This window comes from Salvelinus fontinalis, chromosome 13 (genome assembly GCF_029448725.1).
Source record: "Salvelinus fontinalis isolate EN_2023a chromosome 13, ASM2944872v1, whole genome shotgun sequence".
Taxonomy (NCBI): Eukaryota; Metazoa; Chordata; class Actinopteri; order Salmoniformes; family Salmonidae; genus Salvelinus; species Salvelinus fontinalis.
In genome coordinates, this window is record NC_074677.1 from 28,592,591 (window position 1) to 28,606,740 (window position 14,150).

The 14,150-nt window shown below is 40.8% G+C and overlaps 1 protein-coding gene across 3 annotated transcripts in view; it reads left to right on the top strand.

Annotated features, from left to right (window-relative positions):
- LOC129868358 (homeobox protein cut-like 1) overlaps positions 1 to 14,150 on the top strand; it is a 244,473-nt gene that overhangs the window by 120,252 nt on the left and 110,071 nt on the right. The gene's annotated exons all lie outside the window — the stretch shown is intronic.

Here is a 14,150-nt window from a genome sequence, read left to right on the forward strand (position 1 = left end):
GTGCCTGTTAGATTGAGTATTACTGTGCCTGTTAGATTGAGTATGACTGTGCCTGTTAGATTGAGTATGACTGTGCCTGTTATATTGAGTATGACTGTGCCTGTTAGATTGAGTATTACTGTGCCTGTTATATTGAGTATGACTGTGCCTGTTATATTGAGTATGTCTGTGCCTGTTATATTGAGTATGACTGTGCCTGTTATATTGAGTATCACTGTGCCTGTTAGATTGAGTATCACTGTGCCTGTTATATTGAGAATGACTGTGCCTGTTAGATTAAGTATGACTGTGCCTGTTAGATTGAGTATGACTGTGCCTGTTATATTGAGTATGACTGTGCCTGTTAGATTGAGTATCACTGTGCCTGTTAGATTGAGTATCACTGTGCCTGTTATATTGAGAATGACTGTGCCTATTATATTGAGTATGACTGTGCCTGTTATATTGAGTATGACTGTGCCTGTTATATTGAGTATGACTGTGCCTGTTATATTGAGTATGTCTGTGCCTGTTATATTGAGTATGACTGTGCCTGTTATATTGAGTATGTCTGTGCCTATTATATTAAGAATGACTGTGCCTATTATATTGAGTATGACTGTGCCAGTTATCTTGAGTATGTCTGTGCCTGTTATATTGAGTATGTCTGTGCCTGTTATATTGAGTATGACTGTGCCTGTTAGATTGAGTATGTCTGTGCCTATTATATTGAGAATGACTGTGCCTATTATATTGAGAATGACTGTGCCTATTATATTGAGACTGACTGTGCCAGTTATCTTGAGTATGACTGTGCCTGTTATATTGAGTATGACTGTGCCTGTTATATTGAGTATGTCTGTGCCTGTTATATTGAGTATGACTGTGCCTGTTATATTGAGTATGACTGTGCCTGTTATATTGAGTATGTCTGTGCCTGTTATATTGAGTATGACTGTGCCTGTTAGATTGAGTATGTCTGTGCCTATTATATTGAGAATGACTGTGCCTATTATATTGAGAATGACTGTGCCTATTATATTGAGACTGACTGTGCCTGTTATCTTGAGTATGACTGTGCCTGTTATATTGAGTATGACTGTGCCTGTTATATTGAGTATGTCTGTGCCTGTTATATTGAGTATGACTGTGCCTGTTATATTGAGTATGACTGTGCCTGTTATATTGAGTATGACTGTGCCTGTTATATTGAGTATGACTGTGCCTGTTATATTGAGTATGACTGTGCCTGTTAGATTGAGTATGACTGTGCCTGTTAGATTGAGTATGTCTGTGCATGTTATATTGAGAATGACTGTGCATGTTATATTGAGTATGACTGTGCCTGTTATATTGAGTATGACTGTGCCTGTTAGATTGAGTATGACTGTGCCTGTTAGATTGAGTATGACTGTGCCTGTTAGATTGAGTATGTCTGTGCATGTTATATTGAGAATGACTGTGCCTGTTATATTGAGTATGACTGTGCCTGTTATATTGAGTATGACTGTGCCTGTTATATTGAGTATGACTGTGCCTGTTATATTGAGTATGACTGTGCCTGTTAGATTGAGTATGTCTGTGCATGTTATATTGAGAATGACTGTGCCTGTAAGATTGAGTATGTCTGTGCATGTTATATTGAGAATGACTGTGCCTGTTAGATTGAGTGTGTCTGTGCCTGTTAGATTGAGTATGACTGTGCCGGTTATATTGAGTATGTCTGTGCCTGTTATATTGAGTATGACTGTGCCGGTTATATTGAGTATGACTGTGCCTGTTATATTGAGTATGACTGTGCCTGTTATATTGAGTATGACTGTGCCTGTTATATTGAGAATGACTGTGCCTTTTATATTGAGTATGACTGGGCCTGTTATTGTGAGTAAGTCTGTTTCTGTTAAATTGAGTATGACTGTGCCTTTTATATTGAGTATGTCTGTGCCTGTTAGATTGAGTATGACTGTGCCTGTTATATTGAGTATGACTGTGCCTGTTATATTGAGAATGTCTTTGCCTGTTAGATTGAGTATGTCTGTGCCTGTTAAATTGAGTATGACTGTGCCTTTTAGATTGAGTATGTCTGTGCCTGTTAGATTGAGTATGTCTGTGCCTGTTAGATTGAGTATGTCTGTGCCTGTTAGATTGAGTATGTCTGTGCCTGTTAGATTGAGTATGACTGTGCCTGTTATATTGAGTATGACTGTGCCTGTTAGATTGAGTATGTCTGTGCCTGTTATATTGAGTATGACTGTGCCTGTTAGATTGAGTATGTCTGTGCCTGTTATATTGAGTATGACTGTGCCTGTTAGATTGAGTATGACTGTGCCTGTTAGATTGAGTATGACTGTGCCTGTTTTATTGAGTATGACTGTGCATGTTATATTGAGTATGACTGTGCCTGTTATATTGAGTATGACTGTGCCTGTTAGATTGAGTATGACTGTGCCTGTTAGATTGAGTATGTCTGTGCATGTTATATTGAGAATGACTGTGCCTGTTATATTGAGTATGACTGTGCCTGTTATATTGAGTATGACTGTGCCTGTTATATTGAGTATGACTGTGCCTGTTATATTGAGTATGACTGTGCCTGTTATATTGAGAATGTCTTTGCCTGTTAGATTGAGTATGTCTGTGCCTGTTAAATTGAGTATGACTGTGCCTTTTAGATTGAGTATGTCTGTGCCTGTTAGATTGAGTATGTCTGTGCCTGTTAGATTGAGTATGTCTGTGCCTGTTAGATTGAGTATGACTGTGCCTGTTAGATTGAGTATGACTGTGCCTGTTAGATTGAGTATGTCTGTGCCTGTTATATTGAGTATGACTGTGCCTGTTAGATTGAGTATGACTGTGCCTGTTAGATTGAGTATGACTGTGCCTGTTAGATTGAGTATGACTGTGCCTGTTAGATTGAGTATGACTGTGCCTGTTAGATTGAGTATGACTGTGCCTGTTAGATTGAGTATGACTGTGCCTGTTAGATTGAGTATGACTGTGCCTGTTAGATTGAGTATGACTGTGCCTGTTAGATTGAGTATGACTGTGCCTGTTATATTGAGTATGACTGTGCCTGTTAGATTGAGTATGACTGTGCCTGTTAGATTGAGTATGACTGTCCCTGTTATATTGAGTATGACTGTGCCTGTTATATTGAGTATGACTGTGCCTCTTAGATTGAGTATGACTGTGCCTGTTAGATTGAGTATGACTGTGCCTGTTAGATTGAGTATGACTGTGCCTGTTATATTGAGTATGTCTGTGCCTGTTAAATTGAGTATGACTGTGCCTGTTATATTGAGTATGTCTGTGCCTGTTAGATTGAGTATGACTGTGCCTGTTATATTGAGTATGACTGTGCCTGTTATATTGAGTATGTCTGTGCCTGTTAAATTGAGTATGACTGTGCCTGTTAGATTGAGTATGACTGTGCCTGTTAGATTGAGTATGACCTTGCCTGTTAGATTGAGTATGATTGTGCCTGTTAGATTGAGTATGACTGTGCCTGTTAGATTGAGTATGACTGTGCCTGTTATATTGAGTATGACTGTGCCTGTTATATTGAGTATGACTGTGCCTCTTAGATTGAGTATGACTGTGCCTGTTAGATTGAGTATGACTGTGCCTGTTAGATTGAGTATGACTGTGCCTGTTATATTGAGTATGACTTTGCCTTTTAGATTGAGTATGTCTGTGCCTGTTAGATTGAGTATGTCTGTGCCTGTTAGATTGAGTATGTCTGTGCCTGTTAGATTGAGTATGACTGTGCCTGTTATATTGAGTATGACTGTGCCTGTTAGATTGAGTATGTCTGTGCCTGTTAGATTGAGTATGTCTGTGCCTGTTAGATTGAGTATGACTGTGCCTGTTAGATTGAGTATGACTGTGCCTGTTAGATTGAGTATGACTGTGCCTGTTAGATTGAGTATGACTGTGCCTGTTAGATTGAGTATGACTGTGCCTGTTAGATTGAGTATGACTGTGCCTGTTAGATTGAGTATGACTGTGCCTGTTAGATTGAGTATGACTGTGCCTGTTAGATTGAGTATGACTGTGCCTGTTATATTGAGTATGACTGTGCCTCTTAGATTGAGTATGACTGTGCCTCTTAGATTGAGTATGACTGTGCCTGTTAGATTGAGTATGACTGTGCCTGTTATATTGAGTATGACTGTGCCTGTTATATTGAGTATGTCTGTGCCTGTTAAATTGAGTATGACTGTGCCTGTTAGATTGAGTATGACTGTGCCTGTTAGATTGAGTATGACCTTGCCTGTTAGATTGAGTATGATTGTGCCTGTTAGATTGAGTATGACTGTGCCTGTTAGATTGAGTATGACTGTGCCTCTTAGATTAAGTATGACTGTGCCTGTTATATTGAGTATGACTGTGCCTCTTAGATTGAGTATGACTGTGCCTGTTAGATTAAGTATGACTGTGCCTGTTTGATTGAGTATGACTGTGCCTGTTTGATTGAGTATGACTGTGCCTGTTATATTGAGTATGACTGTGCCTGTTATATTGAGTATGTCTGTGCCTGTTAAATTGAGTATGACTGTGCCTGTTAGATTGAGTATGACTGTGCCTGTTAGATTGAGTATGACCTTGCCTGTTAGATTGAGTATGATTGTGCCTGTTAGATTGAGTATGACTGTGCCTGTTAGATTGAGTATGACTGTGCCTGTTATATTGACTATGACTGTGCCTGTTATATTGAGTATGACTGTGCCTCTTAGATTGAGTATGACTGTGCCTGTTAGATTAAGTATGACTGTGCCTGTTTGATTGAGTATGACTGTGCCTGTTTGATTGAGTATGACTGTGCCTGTTATATTGAGTATGACTGTGCCTGTTATATTAAGGATGACTGTGCCTGTTATATTGAGTATGACTGTGCCTGTTATATTGAGTATGACTGTGCCTGTTATATTGAGTATGTCTGTGCCTGTTAAATTGAGTATGACTGTGCCTGTTATATTGAGTATGTCTGTGCCTGTTAAATTGAGTATGACTGTGCCTGTTAGATTGAGTATGACTGTGCCTGTTAGATTGAGTATGACTGTGCCTGTTAGATTGAGTATGACTGTGCCTGTTAGATTGAGTATGACTGTGCCTGTTATATTGAGTATGACTGTGCCTGTTATATTGAGTATGACTGTGCCTGTTAGATTGAGTATGACTGTGCCTGTTAGATTGAGTATGACTGTGCCTGTTATATTGAGTATGACTGTGCCTCTTAGATTAAGTATGACTGTGCCTGTTAGATTGAGTATGACTGTGCCTGTTATATTGAGTATGACTGTGCCTGTTAGATTGAGTATGACTGTGCCTGTTAGATTGAGAATGACTGTGCCTGTTATATTGAGTATGACTGTGCCTGTTATATTGAGTATGACTGTGCCTGTTATATTGAGTATGACTGTGCCTCTTAGATTAAGGATGACTGTGCCTGTTATATTGAGGATGACTGTGCCTGTTATATTGAGTATGACTGTGCCTGTTATATTGAGTATGACTGTGCCTGTTATATTGAGTATGACTGTGCCTGTTATATTGAGTATGTCTGTGCCTGTTAGATTGAGTATGACTGTGCCTGTTAGATTGAGTATGACTGTGCCTGTTATATTGAGTATGACTGTGCCTGTTATATTGAGTATGACTGTGCCTGTTAGATTGAGTATGACTGTGCCTGTTAGATTGAGTATGTCTGTGCCTGTTAGATTGAGAATGTCTGTGCCTGTTAGATTGAGTATGACTGTGCCTGTTAGATTGAGTATGACTGTGCCTGTTAGATTGAGTATGACTGTGCCTGTTAGATTGAGTATGTCTGTGCCTGTTATATTGAGTATGACTGTGCCTGTTATATTGAGTATGTCTGTGCCTGTTATATTGAGTATGTCTGTGCCTGTTATCTTGAGTATGACTGTGCCTGTTATATTGAGTATGACTGTGCCTGTTAGATTGAGTATGTCTGTGCCTGTTATATTGAGTATGTCTGTGCCTGTTATCTTGAGTATGACTGTGCCTGTTATATTGAGTATGTCTGTGCCTGTTAGATTGAGTATGTCTGTGCCTGTTAGATTGAGTATGACTGTGCCTGTTATATTGAGTATGACTGTGCCTGTTAGATTGAGTATGACTGTGCCTGTTAGATTGAGTATGACTGTGCCTGTTAGATTGAGTATGACTGTGCATGTTAGATTGAGTATGACTGTGCCTGTTATATTGAGTATGACTGTGCCTCTTAGATTAAGGATGACTGTGCCTGTTATATTGAGGATGACTGTGCCTGTTATATTGAGGATGACTGTGCCTGTTATATTGAGTATGACTGTGCCTGTTATATTGAGTATGACTGTGCCTGTTATATTGAGTATGTCTGTGCCTGTTAGATTGAGTATGACTGTGCCTGTTAGATTGAGTATGACTGTGCCTGTTATATTGAGTATGACTGTGCCTGTTATATTGAGTATGACTGTGCCTGTTATATTGAGTATGACTGTGCCTGTTAGATTGAGTATGTCTGTGCCTGTTAGATTGAGAATGTCTGTGCCTGTTAGATTGAGTATGACTGTGCCTGTTAGATTGAGTATGACTGTGCCTGTTAGATTGAGTATGACTGTGCCTGTTAGATTGAGTATGTCTGTGCCTGTTATATTGAGTATGACTGTGCCTGTTATATTGAGTATGTCTGTGCCTGTTATATTGAGTATGTCTGTGCCTGTTATCTTGAGTATGACTGTGCCTGTTATATTGAGTATGACTGTGCCTGTTAGATTGAGTATGTCTGTGCCTGTTATATTGAGTATGTCTGTGCCTGTTATCTTGAGTATGACTGTGCCTGTTATATTGAGTATGTCTGTGCCTGTTAGATTGAGTATGTCTGTGCCTGTTAGATTGAGTATGTCTGTGCCTGTTAGATTGAGTATGACTGTGCCTGTTATATTGAGTATGACTGTGCCTGTTAGATTGAGTATGACTGTGCCTGTTAGATTGAGTATGACTGTGCATGTTAGATTGAGTATGACTGTGCCTGTTATATTGAGTATGACTGTGCCTCTTAGATTAAGGATGACTGTGCCTGTTATATTGAGTATGACTGTGCCTGTTATATTGAGTATGACTGTGCCTGTTATATTGAGTATGACTGTGCCTGTTATATTGAGTATGACTGTGCCTGTTATATTGAGTATGTCTGTGCCTGTTAGATTGAGTATGACTGTGCCTGTTAGATTGAGTATGACTGTGCCTGTTATATTGAGTATGACTGTGCCTGTTATATTGAGTATGACTGTGCCTGTTAGATTGAGTATGACTGTGCCTGTTAGATTGAGTATGTCTGTGCCTGTTAGATTGAGAATGTCTGTGCCTGTTAGATTGAGTATGACTGTGCCTGTTAGATTGAGTATGACTGTGCCTGTTAGATTGAGTATGACTGTGCCTGTTAGATTGAGTATGTCTGTGCCTGTTATATTGAGTATGACTGTGCCTGTTATATTGAGTATGTCTGTGCCTGTTATATTGAGTATGTCTGTGCCTGTTATCTTGAGTATGACTGTGCCTGTTATATTGAGTATGACTGTGCCTGTTAGATTGAGTATGTCTGTGCCTGTTAGATTGAGTATGTCTGTGCCTGTTATCTTGAGTATGACTGTGCCTGTTAGATTGAGTATGACTGTGCCTGTTATATTGAGTATGACTGTGCCTGTTAGATTGAGTATGACTGTGCCTGTTAGATTGAGTATGACTGTGCCTGTTATATTGAGTATGTCTGTGCCTGTTAGATTGAGTATGTCTGTGCCTGTTAGATTGAGTATGTCTGTGCCTGTTAGATTGAGTATGACTGTGCCTGTTAGATTGAGTATGTCTGTGCCTGTTAGATTGAGTATGACTGTGCCTGTTAGATTGAGTATGTCTGTGCCTGTTAGATTGAGTATGACTGTGCCTGTTAGATTGAGTATGACTGTGCCTGTTATATTGAGTATGACTGTGCCTGTTATATTGAGTATGTCTGTGCCTGTTAGATTGAGTATGACTGTGCCTGTTAGATTGAGTATGACTGTGCCTGTTAGATTGAGTATGTCTGTGCCTGTTAGATTGAGTATGACTGTGCCTGTTAGATTGAGAATGACTGTGCCTGTTATATTGAGTATGACTGTGCCTGTTATATTGAGTATGACTGTGCCTGTTATATTGAGTATGACTGTGCCTCTTAGATTAAGGATGACTGTGCCTGTTATATTGAGTATGACTGTGCCTGTTATATTGAGTATGACTGTGCCTGTTATATTGAGTATGTCTGTGCCTGTTAGATTGAGTATGACTGTGCCTGTTAGATTGAGTATGACTGTGCCTGTTATATTGAGTATGACTGTGCCTGTTAGATTGAGTATGACTGTGCCTGTTAGATTGAGTATGACTGTGCCTGTTAGATTGAGTATGTCTGTGCCTGTTAGATTGAGAATGTCTGTGCCTGTTAGATTGAGTATGACTGTGCCTGTTAGATTGAGTATGACTGTGCCTGTTAGATTGAGTATGACTGTGCCTGTTAGATTGAGTATGTCTGTGCCTGTTATATTGAGTATGACTGTGCCTGTTATATTGAGTATGTCTGTGCCTGTTATATTGAGTATGTCTGTGCCTGTTATCTTGAGTATGACTGTGCCTGTTATATTGAGTATGACTGTGCCTGTTAGATTGAGTATGTCTGTGCCTGTTATATTGAGTATGTCTGTGCCTGTTAGATTGAGTATGTCTGTGCCTGTTAGATTGAGTATGACTGTGCCTGTTATATTGAGTATGACTGTGCCTGTTAGATTGAGTATGACTGTGCCTGTTAGATTGAGTATGACTGTGCCTGTTAGATTGAGTATGACTGTGCCTGTTAGATTGAGTATGACTGTGCCTGTTATATTGAGTATGAATGTGCCTCTTAGATTAAGGATGACTGTGCCTGTTATATTGAGTATGACTGTGCCTGTTATATTGAGTATGACTGTGCCTGTTATATTGAGTATGACTGTGCCTGTTATATTGAGTATGACTGTGCCTGTTATATTGAGTATGTCTGTGCCTGTTAGATTGAGTATGACTGTGCCTGTTAGATTGAGTATGACTGTGCCTGTTAGATTGAGTATGTCTGTGCCTGTTAGATTGAGAATGTCTGTGCCTGTTAGATTGAGTATGACTGTGCCTGTTAGATTGAGTATGACTGTGCCTGTTAGATTGAGTATGACTGTGCCTGTTAGATTGAGTATGTCTGTGCCTGTTATATTGAGTATGACTGTGCCTGTTATATTGAGTATGTCTGTGCCTGTTATATTGAGTATGTCTGTGCCTGTTATCTTGAGTATGACTGTGCCTGTTATATTGAGTATGACTGTGCCTGTTAGATTGAGTATGACTGTGCCTGTTAGATTGAGTATGTCTGTGCCTGTTAGATTGAGTATGTCTGTGCCTGTTAGATTGAGTATGACTGTGCCTGTTAGATTGAGTATGACTGTGCCTGTTATATTGAGTATGACTGTGCCTGTTATATTGAGTATGTCTGTGCCTGTTAGATTGAGTATGACTGTGCCTGTTAGATTGAGTATGACTGTGCCTGTTAGATTGAGTATGTCTGTGCCTGTTAGATTGAGTATGACTGTGCCTGTTAGATTGAGTATGACTGTGCCTGTTATATTGAGTATGACTGTGCCTGTTAGATTGAGTATGACTGTGCCTGTTAGATTGAGTATGACTGTGCCTGTTATATTGAGTATGTCTGTGCCTGTTAGATTGAGTATGTCTGTGCCTGTTAGATTGAGTATGACTGTGCCTGTTAGATTGAGTATGACTGTGCCTGTTATATTGAGTATGACTGTGCCTGTTAGATTGAGTATGTCTGTGCCTGTTAGATTGAGTATGTCTGTGCCTGTTAGATTGAGTATGACTGTGCCTGTTAGATTGAGTATGTCTGTGCCTGTTATATTGAGTATGACTGTGCCTGTTAGATTGAGTATGACTGTGCCTGTTAGATTGAGTATGACTGTGCCTGTTAGATTGAGTATGTCTGTGCCTGTTAGATTGAGTATGACTGTGCCTGTTAGATTGAGTATGACTGTGCCTGTTAGATTGAGTATGACTGTGCCTGTTATATTGAGTATGTCTGTGCCTGTTAGATTGAGTATGACTGTGCCTGTTATATTGAGTATGACTGTGCCTGTTAGATTGAGTATGACTGTGCCTGTTATATTGAGTATGACTGTGCCTGTTATATTGAGTATGACTGTGCCTGTTAGATTGAGTATGACTGTGCCTGTTATATTGAGTATGTCTGTGCCTGTTATATTGAGTATGTCTGTGCCTGTTATATTGAGTATGACTGTGCCTGTTATATTGAGTATGTCTGTGCCTGTTATATTGAGTATGACTGTGCCTGTTATATTGAGTATGACTGTGCCTGTTATATTGAGTATGTCTGTGCCTGTTATATTGAGTATGACTGTGCCTGTTATATTGAGTATGACTGTGCCTGTTATATTGAGTATGACTGTGCCTGTTAGATTGAGTATGACTGTGCCTGTTATCTTGAGTATGACTGTGCCTGTTATCTTGAGTATGACTGTGCCTGTTATATTGAGTATGACTGTGCCTGTTATATTGAGTATGACTGTGCCTGTTAGATTGAGTATGTCTGTGCCTATTATATTGAGTATGACTGTGCCTGTTAGATTGAGTATGACTAGTAGCAGCGTTGTCTTCTCTTCCCTAGCATTTCAAACTCGAACATAGACAAACAACATAGCTTGTGAACAAAACAATGTAAATAGCCAAGAAACACAAGGACAACGTCTCACTTCAGTAGACTTTCGTTTAAAGTAAATTAGATCAACTTTTATGCCTGTGCACAGCACTTCTAAAAATGTATCTTTCACTTAGCTCTTCACGTGTGCACAGCTCCCAGCCAGGCAGTGTTGCAGCGCAAGGTGGAATAGGCTATATAGGATTCATAGTTCTTTGATTTTGTTGCATTTCATTTACCACCTATGAAGCAAAATGGCGGAACTACTTTGAAAACAGCTACTGCAGCATTTATTTTACTATAAATGAGATCAAACTTGACAATTTTTTTCTCACAAATGCGAGTGAAATGCGTGCACTATGGAGCCCTGACCAACCGCCAATGTGGCTGGTGAAATAAACATTTTACCCGCCAAAACCTACCTGCAGGTGGCGGTTATTCATTTTAGGTCCTGATGGAGAGTACATTGATGATTTCAACACACTGACAGACACACAGTCACTGTTAACACCAGTGTTGTTGTCCATGGAGATCTCCTGACCAATGGTTTTTCCACCTAACTGAAGCACTAGAGGACTTGGATAGGCTGACTAATAGTGGAAACAGACAGTCAGCAGTGGAGGTCGACTGGACTGGAGTGTGTGTTTGTCTGTGACCGACTGAGCTTTTTGAGCTGACTCGATCCTGTGTGTGTTCCTGTGTGTGTAGCTGTGTGTGTGCAGCTGGCAGTCCATCTGAAACACATTTCCTCCTTGATGAACCTTATGGACACACACATACGAACAGACACACATAGAGGCCAGTAGGAGCAAGCAGGCTGTCCTGGGGAACCACGTAGTACATGCGTAAATTACTGCTTTTGTGTTTTGGAGATCACAGCCACACACGCACACACACACACACACACACACACAGCTCAAAGCCTGCCAAGACAGAGGAGCAGCACCTAGAGACCTCTTTGCCTTGGCTCTCTTACGTCAGTTGGTGTTGTGTGTGTGTGTGTGTGTGTGTGTGTGTGTGTGTGTGTGTGTGTGTGTGTGTGTGTGTGTGTGTGTGTGTGTGTGTGTGTGTGTGTGTGTGTGTGTGTGTGTGTGTTGTCTGCCTGTGTGGGAAAATCTAGGAATGTCTGTATTATCATTGTAATCTGCAGCCTGTCCATTCTTGTCTCCATGTCTGAGGATGAGAGATCACTACTCCACTGATTATCTCACAGATGTGTTTGTGATCACACAGACCTAGCGTCAGTGTGTCCACCCTTTTTAGCTCTTTTGAACACACCAAGGAAAATACACGCACCTTACCTCACTCTCCTCCTGATGACGCTTTGCAATAGAATGTCAATGTTGACAGGTGTCTCCACCCGTCTGCCCTCTAGCCTTCTCATGCAACCTTTGGAAATATTCACACTGTTCTCACAGACAGCCTAGTGTTCTGCAGCAGGCTGGAGTGGCTGCACTGAGCAGTTGGCACTGTCTCACTCCTTCTGCTCAGAACACACACACATGCCCATCCAGACGGGGCTGGTGCCACCGCCTGTCTAGTGAAGGGACAATCTCCTGGTTAGAAGTCCAGGGAGGACATGGAGAGAGAGATTCCATGTGACACACACTGTAGTTCGTCTGTTCTGGAGAGAGCAGCAGTAGAGTGGTAGGCACTGGGACGACAGGCTATGTTGTACAGTCCAGTACTGTGACAGCAGTCATCATCACCCTAATGTCACAGTATGACCTTCTCTCCTGTCAGTTTGTTTCATCATATGGGGTATTCAAAGCACACATAACAAGAGAGTATCATCCTAACTAATATAACAAAACATGAAATGGGACTGAAAGATGAGTTCCATTATAACCCTTCAAGTATGTTGGTCTTGTGTTATTTTTTATGACAAGAAATTAAAGTACATTTTACATTTAAAAGAGATAAGGTATTTGTCAGCAGGTTTGACTAACAGTGAAATGCTTACTTAAGAGACCTTTTCCAACAGAGTTAAAGATAAACAAGCAAATAAAAAATAGAAATAGTGACATAAGGAATGAATACACAGTGAATAACAATGACAAGTAAAAATAACCTGGATATATACAGGGATTATCAGCAGCGAGTCAATGTGCAGGGGTACGAGGTAATTGAGGTAGATAGTGTATGTACATATAGGTAGGTGTGAAGTGACTAGGCAATAGGATAGATAATAGACAGTTGTGTGTGGCGTCAGTACGCATGTGTGCTCATGTTGTGTGTATGTGTCGGGGTGGCAGTATGTGGAGTCTGTGGGTACAGTTCAGTGTGTGTGTGTTTAGAGTCAGTGCAGGAGAGTGTATGTGTTTCACAATCAAATAGTGATTTATGAGAAACGTAACATGGGAACAGGCTGTCCAAGGCTAGATGTTTCAGAATATTAGATTAACACTGTGTGTATGACGCAGGGTGTCAGAACTCAGGACAACAAAGTTGACATAATGGGCCTTTGATAATGCTGTTGTGTCCTCAATGGCTTGTCTGGTGTTGGAGAATGTATCGCTTCTCCCTCCAAGGACACGTGTGTGTGTGTGTGTGTGTGTGTGTGTGTGTGTGTGTGTGTGTGTGTGTGTGTGTGTGTGTGTGTGTGTGTGTGTGTGTGTGTGTGTGTGTGTGTGTGTGTACTCCGCACACAGAGGAGAATAGAGGCGCTGGATGTCTTTCATCTCTAAGATCAGACCTCTTCCCCCTCCCTCTCTTTCTCTCTCCCTCTCTTCTGCTGTTTCCAGACTGCCTTGAATATGCCTTGACACACACCGGTGCGCCTGGCATCTACCATCATATCCCGTTCAAAGGCACTTAAATATTCTGTCTTACCCATTCAGTTTTCACCTAGAGTCACCTGGTCAGTCTGTCATGGAAAGAGCAGGTGTTCCTAATGTTTTGTATACTTAGTCTACTCACCCTCGCCCTCTTCCTCTCTCTTTTTTTTAATTTCCCTCTTTCTTTCCCTCTCTAGTTATCACTTTTCATATCCCTCCTCTTCCTCCCCCTTTCCCCTAGCTTCCTCCTCCTATTCTCTTTCTCTCTCCCTCTCTCGGGGCCAGGGGGTCTAATGTAATCATATGATTATATAATTAACCCAGCTGTCTCATTAAAGAAAATCAACTGGAATTGGGGCATAATTAGTCATACGCCAATTAGTGACCGTGTCGATGCCGGGCACTGATGAGGCCAGGACTGGCAAGACTGGCAGCGCCCAACGTGGAGGGTGGGGAGGACTCAGTGTTAGAACACCCTGCCAGTCTCCACATTCCAACCCCTCCCTATCCATCCCTTACCCATTACCATCATCACAATCTCTGACCTTGACTCAAAAGAGGACCACAATCAGTCATAGACTTTTTCCTGGCATCCGCAATGTGTTTTACTG